Source organism: Tursiops truncatus, chromosome 3 (assembly GCF_011762595.2).
Source record: "Tursiops truncatus isolate mTurTru1 chromosome 3, mTurTru1.mat.Y, whole genome shotgun sequence".
In the NCBI taxonomy this organism is placed as follows: domain Eukaryota; kingdom Metazoa; phylum Chordata; class Mammalia; order Artiodactyla; family Delphinidae; genus Tursiops; species Tursiops truncatus.
This window is the reverse complement of record NC_047036.1, coordinates 12,973,643-12,983,753: the sequence shown is the minus strand read 5'-3', so window position 1 is coordinate 12,983,753 and position 10,111 is coordinate 12,973,643. Positions and strand designations below refer to the sequence as shown.

General features: G+C 36.6%; 1 long non-coding RNA gene across 1 annotated transcript; it reads left to right on the top strand.

Annotated features, from left to right (window-relative positions):
• Nucleotides 1–225: 225 nt before the first annotated feature.
• Nucleotides 226–7,506, top strand: LOC141278169 (uncharacterized). The gene is made up of 4 exons (XR_012330507.1): nt 226–1,563; nt 2,493–2,530; nt 3,481–3,571; nt 4,104–7,506. It is a non-coding gene; the product is annotated as an uncharacterized lncRNA (long non-coding RNA).
• Nucleotides 7,507–10,111: the final 2,605 nt, after the last annotated feature.

Genomic DNA, 10,111 nt, shown 5'->3' with positions numbered 1-10,111 from the left:
CCTGGGCCCCAGTTTTATTTTCACATTTGTTTTGCAGTTGTGAAATTAGACAAGTCAGTTCAGCAATCTGTGCTACAGTTTTTTTATGGGTCAAAGGGACATAATATCTGCATTACTTTACCAGATAGGAATGTTCTCAGTTGAAAGTAACAAAATACATGAATAACAGTAGTTAAAGCATAAGGATATTGATTCTTTATTTAATAAAAAGTTTGGAGATGGGAGGCCTAAGAATAGAGCAGCAACTCAACAACGGTAGCAAGGACCCATTCTCTCTTATGTCCATTGTACCCTATCCACTATTTGCTGGTTTTCCATCCTTGTTGTCTTATGGTTGCAAAATGGCTGCTGCAGCTCCAGTATCATGTCCACACTTGACAAAGAAAAGAATAAAGAAGGAACAGAACTAATTAAACTCTCCTTTGGAGCTGTTCTTTTAATCAAGAGGCACACTCAGAAATCCCATGGCACACTTTCCCTTATGACCTCATTGTCAAAAATTAGGCCATTTGGCCACCCACCTCTTACTGAGAGGCCAAGATATCAAGTGTCTGGTTTTTCAGCCTTGGTACTGGAAGGCAGAAAGGGAGAGAAAATGGTTCAGAATGATTTGTGTAGGTAACCATCAGTATCTCCCACATTCATGACATCGAGGGATTTGTTTACTCAAAACAAACTTTCCTCTTTATTCCTCTTCATCCAAAATAATTTGTAATCAGTATCGTAGACATTGTGTATATTCAACCATATTTTGCTAGGTAATGTTTCATATACGTGAACCACAAAAATGCAAAGTGGATACCACATATATTCAAGAAATGAATTATTCCCATGCAGGAAAATGCTCACCTGTGATCTAATGCCCGATACATTTTTCATGTCACCTCTTACGTTTGTGTTCTCTTCCTGTTTCAGTGAATAGTAAACTAGATGTGAGCTATGTATAAATAATGCCAGAGCATCTGGATGAAATGGGAAAAAAAATCAATTATCTGGATGTTTTGTCTACATAATATCAAAACATGTAGCACTGTGTAGACAAAACATCTAGATGATTGAATATTTTACTCTTCATCCAGACAGTTTGTTGTCATGCGGACAAAAAGTACTGCCAAGTTAGGGACATAAGAAAAAAACAGGATATAGCAAAACTTGCCTGATTTGTAGAGTTCAAGAATTGTTGCTTAGCTTATTATGAGAAAGGAGGACAATTGATGAGATATTGTGTCAATTAATTTTTAAAAATGCTAGGCTTTACTGGAATAAGCTTCTTACTGCATGTTCACAGTGATCATGATAAATGGTGGTTCCATTCTGAGACACTTAATAGAAAACACACAAACCACTTTTTATACAACATTATGTTTATTTTACAAATGAAGCAATGCATTCACAGAAAAGAACAGTGACTACTAAAGCACTCATTTATATCCTGGAAGAACAAATATAGAAATAAATTCTAGTTGTCTAATCATGGGTCAACTCATCAGCCCAGATTCAGTTCCAATTCAATAATTATTTACCTTTGCTGTTCCAGGTACTATGCTGGTCACTTTTTCATATGTAAGTCATCATTTAATTTATTCTACATTAATTTTGTGGGGCTCCTATTGTAATTCCCATTTTTTAAATGGGAATCTGGGTGTTAAATATAAAGAAAAATCTCCAAAATCTCACAGGTTGATTATGTCTGCAAATAACATGGTACTAAAAAAATTTGTTTTTCATTTAGCATGACTTATTTTGAGTAGAATAAAGAAACGAGAGTCGTAGAAGACCAAATTTCTAGTTTGGTGTTACGATTCCTAAAAAAGCTGGGAAATATGGCTAAATGCACTGTCATTCTATTTTGTTTTGTGTATTGTAATATATATATATATATATATATATATATATATATTCTTTTTTTTCCATGTTCTAAATCCAGTATACCTAATTGAGAACTAAAGTTGACAAAGAGGGATATTAGTATTCAACAGGAATCTATTTTATCCTTGAAGAACCTGATAGAGCAATATCCTTAAATACTATCTGGAGGGCCTCACTGAGATAACAAATTAAGTTTTATGACTCACTATTCCCACTGCTTCTTAAGCAGACTGTTCCAAATTCAATACACAGAGGTCACTAGGGGAACATTCTGTCTTCAAAGTCAGCCTTCTGTAGTCTCTTATTTTTCTGGCAGTGACTTAGCTGGATGTGGTAGTAACTGCGAGCTAGGAGAACTCTGGAGCCAAAATTTGTGTGATCAGGACCCAGTGGTCTGAGATTTTCCAGGTCAAAAAACTGTCAAAAATACCATCAGTAAGGGGATGGGTCTGAGCCGTAAAGCAGTAGAATTTTCAACTCGGGCCATCCTTGTGATAACCCCTGAGTCCTGCAGCCACTTTGTTTAATACAGATTTTTCTGATTTATGACTGTGGTATTAGGGCTGGCACAAGTCTCTCTCTCTCTCTCTCTCTCTCTCTCCCCCCCCCCTTTTTTTTAACAGAAAAAACTCACATCAAATTCCAGTCAAGAAGCTTCAAGGTAAACTCCGCTATGCAGCGCGTTCGTGCATTTTCCAGCGTTACGGTTCAGCTTCCGATTAAGGCAATATGTTTAAAACCTGTATTGGGTTTTGGAATTAGATAGTGGTAATGGTCGCACAGCTCTGAAAAAATACTGAAAAGTACTGAATTATACACTTCAAAAGGGTGAATTTTATGGTATGAGAGTAATATCTCAGTTTAAAAACACTGTATTGGAGTAATTCAAATGGCTTCTTGGACATCAAATAGATCTTACAAAACAATATTTTGGTGATTTAAGTGTAAATGAAACAGAAACATATGGAGTAAATTTCTGCAAAATTGCACATGATTTCAAAAATTAAGGGGGAAACGTTCTTGGCAAAACTTAGTTGGGTTTCATCTAACCCAAAATATTTGAAAAATAAATTGAGACATTTCATAAACCAAAATACAGCTGTTTTTTCCATGCAGTATATATTTGCTATGCACTGTCCTTCTCACTAAGTACATTTCTACTTATATTGGAAGGTACAGTCAGTTCAGGTACCCAGGTACAAAATCATGAATATTTAAGGTATCAGACAGCATAAAGCAAGGTCAAGTTGTGGAAATTTTGCTACGGTATATTAAACAGTATTTTCAAGGAAATATTCCTTACTGAAACAATTAGAGGAGAAAGCCTCTTGTAACTGACTCTGAGTTAAATTCAAAAGCACAGAAAACTGAAATCTCTAAGACTATTCATCAGAGGTTATGCCATCTCCATTATACGTTAACAATCTCTGGGCATATTAAGTACCATTGTCACTGAAAAAGCAGTCTTCTATATGGCTTTATAAAACCCAATCACAAAAATGGTAGATATTTACACGATATATATCAGATTTTTGAAGTTGTCAGGCAAAACCTTGAAATCATTTTAAATCCATATATCTATTTTCTCATTTCTCTTCTATTTCATCCTAGACTGCAAACTAAGCAGCAGCTGTGAGTGTCCTTTTCACAGCTGATACATTGTTCATCTTCCCACCCCACCTCCAGTGGAATGTGCTGAGAGGTAAGAGTTCCATTTTGCCTTACTGGAGACATTTCATATACCCACATGGCCAGCTATGTTTTCCTGTAAAGCTGTGGCCAGCTTGGTAATGCACACACTTGAATTTGTTTCCTCCTGTGCTTTTTTCCCTCATTTTTGCTTCACCAGATAGGAAGGTAAACTTTGTTCTACCCTAATTGTAGGCATCTAGGCTAAGATGAAAGCCGTCCCTTGGGATAGAACTTTGTCTGGAGGTGATATGGAGGACAAATGGAGTAGTAACAGTTACTAAATCTTTCATCTAATGATAATTGAAGTGCTGTCAGTGGAAAGCAGGGCATCAGGAGACAATGTGGCTTCTGTTCTTGATTGGTAAGAGGGATGTTGTAATAATAAAGATCGTGGTGAGAAGGAGGATACTTTGTTACCAGTAGAGGACTTGTAAGAAGTAAATGATGGGCTTAGGGCAACAAATTGCCAACTTAAATCACATTTCGAAAGTCCGAGGGCCTCCCTGGCAGCTTTAAAGTGAATGTTCCCTTCCTTCACACAGAGAAGATGAAAATTGAAAATCAGGCCCAGTATCCGATTACCAGCATGGCAGAATTGCAAAGGAAACTAAACGCGCACCGTAGATCTTTCATAATGAAGTTGAGACCTGATATAAAGAGTAAGAGTGGGGAATTTTATTTTATTTAAAGTTTTGTTTTATTGGATTGGCCAAAAAGTTCGTTCGGGTTTCTCCATAAGACCTTACAGAAATATATTGGAGTACAGTTGATTAACAATGTTGTGTTAGTTTCAGGTGTACAGCACTGTACAGTTTCAGGTGTACAGTACAACCAATGTTGTGTTGGTTATACATATACATGTACCTATTCTTTTTCAAGTTCCTTTCCCATTTAGGTTATTACAGAACATTGAGCAGTGTTCCCTGTGCTATACAGTAGGTCCTTGTTGGTTATCTACTTTAAATATAGCCGTGTGTATATGTCAGTAGATCAACACATCTAATAATCTTTGTCCCTCAATTACCAGAACTTTATTGGTCAGCAAAAGAAGTCCCCTTACCACCTGCCGGAGGAGAACAAACCCCCCTTGCCTGGAGATTGTACAAAGACTTCACCTGAAGCATGTCTCTCTCAATATGAATCTTTTTTTTTTTCCAAATGGTCTGTCCCTACTACTCCTCACTGTGACTAGGCTAGATGACAACACTTATTGGTCTGAGGCAAAGTAGATGTAATTATTCTAACAGTGGTGATGGAGTGGGAATGGGAATCACAATGTTTTATCCACAGGAATTTACAGCAACTATGTTTGGAAAAGTCAGAAAAGACAAAGAAGTGTTTAGATAACTATGGTGTTACTTGAGTGGTATAATTAAAAAATATCAAAGTCTGATGAACTGAAGGATGAGGTCAACAGCTACAATGGAAATTCAAGTTTCCTCACCCTATTTCGAGATCTAAGTTAATTCACAGACCCAGAGCCATTGAAGCGGAGTCATGGTAAGTGGAGTGAAGGGTAGGCATTTCCCCAATCCTTCCCCAAAGGGACTCATGGCCAATTTTCAGAGCACCCACGCATTGGGGAAAGAAGAATACCCAAATATTAAAGAGCTGTTAGATACAGAATCTGAGCATCCATTGATCTAATTAGACTTAAAATGCCTTTGTGGTCTTCTGGTTAAGAAGGGCGCTTTAAAGAGATTTGAGGAGAAGCAGTAGATGGAGAAAACTTCCAACAATATGGGTGGGGCTAGAACTGAACACCCAGAGTAATTTTTGAAACCAGAGGATAGGGTTGGTGGAGACAATAATTATACATGCCTAGAGAAGTTAGCAAAGGAAACAGTATATGGCAAGATGGAGACCGAGAGAGGAAAGAATTTCAAATAGGAAATGGCTTGTCAATAAACATTCTGTAGCAAGATCTCCATTTGTTCTGAGGATTAACTCCTGAATGTTTATTTCCATTTGTAGAGCAGCAGAAGACAAGTTCTGCCCACAGCGGTTCATGATGAAAAGGCAATTTTATTTTTCTCTCCTTCTTCAGACGTTTCTCACGAAGAGAGAGGGAAGCCTTCTTGGAGTGGGGCTAGAACAGGGCAAGAACAGATGCCTGGAGTGAAGCTTTGGCTAGTGGGAATATGGAGCTAATGGACAGACAGATTGGTTTAGCTCTCAGTTACATGCCCTTCTAGCATTATGGCCTTGGGCAAGTGTATTAAAATTGGAAGGGGCCTTGGGAGGCATTAAACAGAGAAGGAATTTTGAAGACTCTTTTTGCCTGGGCTCCCTGGAAAACAGAGCCTGAAGAAAAGTTTACATGCTAACACTTTATCAAATTATGCAATCCCATGCATAAGCAAGGGAAAGGGGAAGTGATTCAGGGCACAAAGAGAAGGCAAAAGCAAATATGGGGTTACTTTACCCAGATGACCACATCATCCCAAGAAAATACAACTCTTTCCTTGGCCAAATAAGAGTTTTATAAATTATTAAAATTAAGAGGTGAATTTATCAAGGTCAGTGTAAAATTAAATTAATTTACATATATCAGCAACAAACAATTAGAAAAGTAAATAAATTGAGAAAAAAAGGAAAGGTTGTACCCATTTCACTGTTAGAGTAATCTACATCCCACCTACTTCCATAAACAGAGTCTAGAGTATACATGTTTACAATCAGCTCTGAATTTTCAGTTACACAGAAATGTCCTCAGAAAATATTCAAGCAATTTCCCTGAAAAAGATTGTGTTGGTAAATAATGTCCTGTGACCATTTGTAGAGCCTTATTAAATTATCCTCTGATGGTCGATAGCTTTGGTTTTCAAGAAAACAGTGTATCTTCCACAGTAATCTTCTCCAGGTTCTTAATTGAGGCATCTCTCTGGTCTACCTAAACATCTTCATCACACAACCCAGACAAATCTCATCCTTTCTTAGCTCTCCCAATATAGCACCTGTATTCTGTTTGGTCCTTCTCCATCTGGACCTCTGTCCCACTTCTATGACTCCTTAGGACTTCACAGAGCTTCATGTAACACAAGCCTGTTGAAGTTGGAAGTCAATGTGTGTATCAACAAGAGATTATGATATTGACATAAATATAGACACAGAGATTTAAGTAATTGAAACAAGCCATTCATGTTTAAACAACATGAAAATAACAGCTTCCCCTCCCTGAGCTATCACTATTAATACAAGTGTTTTCCAGTCTGTTGTAAAACTCATCACCAGCACCAGCTCTCACTTCTTGGTTCCTCCCAAGACACTGGGTCTATTTTCCTTGATAAATGTGAATACTTTTTTTTAAAAGACCCTCTTTTAAAAGCTGGTAAACTACAGACTTAAAACGTATTTTCAGTTTCCCAAACTTTTTCTACAATCTAACCAGAGAGTCATGCAATGCTTTTCTAAACAAAATGCTATAGCGTTTTAACCTTCAGATAATCTCTCTGAAGAGTGTATAAAAAATTTGGAGTACCCAAAAAGAACTATTTTGAGAATTGTTTAAATAGCGCCAACCTTCGGTCACCTACGCCACCTACCTGTGTATAAAATTCTGACACTGCATTGTACATGTGTTCATAATAAACTCACAAAGTATTTAGATCTGTGTGAAATTTTTCTTTTTTCTTTTTTTTTTTTTCCTTAGCTAAATATAGTGGAAAGCGAAAAATATTTATTCGGTGAAAATGTCACATTTTGTGAGTCATTCATTCAACATTGTTTGGTTAATTTGATTTTGTTGGGCATTTTTATAAATCCGATATATTTACCCAGAGGACTTTTGGCACTGGCAGCATATTAAAATCAGCAGAAAAATAGCTATCTAGCCTAGGATTGAGAAGACTCAATTGCATCCAGATGAGGACCAAATCCACTTCACGTTTCCAGAGCAAATAAAATTAATTGTGTCAAAAATTAATCCTTTGGAGACTTCTGGAATGTTTATTTATTCCCATTCTAATTACTGTGGTATTTTAGCGACCATATTTTGCATTATCTACACATTCTCTCAACTTCCTTCTTGTTTAACTTCTCGTTCATTATCCTCCTTATTTCTGAGTCAGATAGTTTTTCTGAACCCACAATTGAAATGGAGAATTGAGGCAAATATATAGGGGATTTGAGTAAAGCAAAACCACATATTTTTCAAATTTAGATCTCATTTTGCACCCCCAACTAATTGTTTGACTCCGTGCTTTCCTTTATCCAGTGTACCTCATCAGAGAATCCTCCTTAAACACTCTTTTGCAACTTATCTGTCCAAGGTTAGGTGGGCGTCTTTGAATGCCCAGTGTTGGGATCCTCATGTGGGTGACTTCCATGGAAGAGAAAAGGAGAGAGTTTAGATTGATTACCTGTTGGTCAAAGGGCACAAACTTCCAAGTAGAAGGTGAATAATTTCCGGAGCTCTAATGCACAGCAAAGTGATAATAGTCAACAACACTGTGTTACATACTTCAAAGTTGCTAAGAGAGTAGATCTTAAGTGTTTTCACCACAAAAAAGAAACCATCACTATGTGACATGATTGACGTGTAAACTAATGTGACTGTTGTCATCATATTGTATCAATGCAATATCAACATATTATATGATATATCAATGTCTCAAATCAACACATTGTTCGCCCTAAACTACAGAATGTTATATGTCAATTATACCTCAATTTAAATAAAATTGTATAAGTGAATGAATTGGCTAGTCTATGAGCCATTCCAGGAAAAAAAAAAAGGTAATTATTCATTAATTATAACTTAGTTTGGATCACGAGAATTATTTCTAAATTTGATTTTATTTATTACTTTGGCCTTTCCCAAGATTAAACCCAAAGACAAATAATAAACATAGTAAAATACTATGAAACAAGTTGTAAGGGCAATTTCCCTAAGGAAGTTCTAGAAATGAGCTGAAAAATGGAGCATCTCTGAAAGAAGTACCAGTCTTCTAAGGTGGGCCCTGGAAGAATCATACCTCTGAGGATGAACCTGTCTAGCCAACAAAACCACAGTATTAATCCTGCAGCGATAGTTCTTTTATTCAGACTTACGCTGTGTTTTTACTTCCTCTGCATGAGATTTGACTCCCCAACATTTCTGCACAGTCGTGTCCTCCTGCATTTTCAGAATCCTCCATAAGTTCAGGGTAGTTCTAAGTACATAATAAGATCGCTATATTCGTACATTGGCAGATTTTTAAATACATTTCTTTATCTGCTTTTGGATCAACTAGATAAATTCAGACAAAATTTATTTGCTTTAATCTATTCGAACAGAATCTTGATTTGAAAATAGGTCCATTTTTATCACTTAAATGAACTCAGTAATCTATTTAAAATAATTAGTATGAATTATTTTTAAACCGGAGTAAAAATGCAGCCGAAATTTCTATAGATAGAGTCTTCCTATTTCTTTGGCTATATTTAGCAACTTCTATTTGCTATATTGCTTCCTGTTTTAGTACCAATAAGCAGGCTGATGTGCCTAATGTAAATGATATGCTGAAGAAATTTATTGTAATTTAAAAACTTCTGTTAGGCATAAATCTGTTACTTTATACAATGCCAGTTGCAATAGGCTAAATTAAAATTCATGTAGCTTTGCTTCATACACCCTTAAAAAGAATCTAAAGACTATCTACACAATGTCAAATAGTTGGAAAGGAAAAGACACCTAAAAATGAAGTAATTTATTGTTATAGCTATGAAGAAGTATTTTTGATGTCATATACTCCAGACATGTATAGTTAGACCAAAAGTTTCAATTTTCTTTCAAGTGTTTTATATTGGGTGTGGCATCATGTAGATAGACTTTATCACTTGAGGATTTCAAGCACTAATCAGGGACATGATATTTATCCACATAACTAACATATTAGTCTGTTCAGGCTACTATAACAAAATGTCATAGATTGAGTAGCTTATATACAACAGAAATTTATTTCTCACAGTTCCAGAAGCTGGAAGTGCAAGATCAAGGTACAGTCAGAATTGGTGTCTGCGTTGGGGCGGGGGGCGGGGGGCGGGCAGCAGCTAATTCCCTGGTTCATAGTCTTCTCACTGTGTCCTCACATATCAGAAAGGGCAAGGGAACTCCTTGGGGTCTCTTTCATAAGGGCACAAGTCTCATTCATGAAGTCAGAGACCTAATAACCGCCCAAAGGCCCTCACTTCCACACTTCATCATGTTGGGGATTAGGTTTCAACATAATTTGGTGAGGATACAAATATTCAGTCTATAGCACCTAGCAAATGTTTGCTTTGTACCACCAGCTTTGTGCAAATTTGTGAAAGCATTCTTACATTGGGTTGGTTTGAATAATCTTTAAGGTATCTTCCCAGACTAAGATTCCATGATTTGAGATGAGCCCAAAACAAAACAAAATTCCATTGAAATGAGTCAAAGTAGAATTTTTTTTTAAAATAAACATTTATTGAACACCTACTTTGTACCAGTAACTCCTGTTACATCACCTCATTATAGTGGATGCTGTGAGGCACTGCTCAGATGCCTATTCAGGACTGGCACACCCATTCCCCCTGCTGCTGG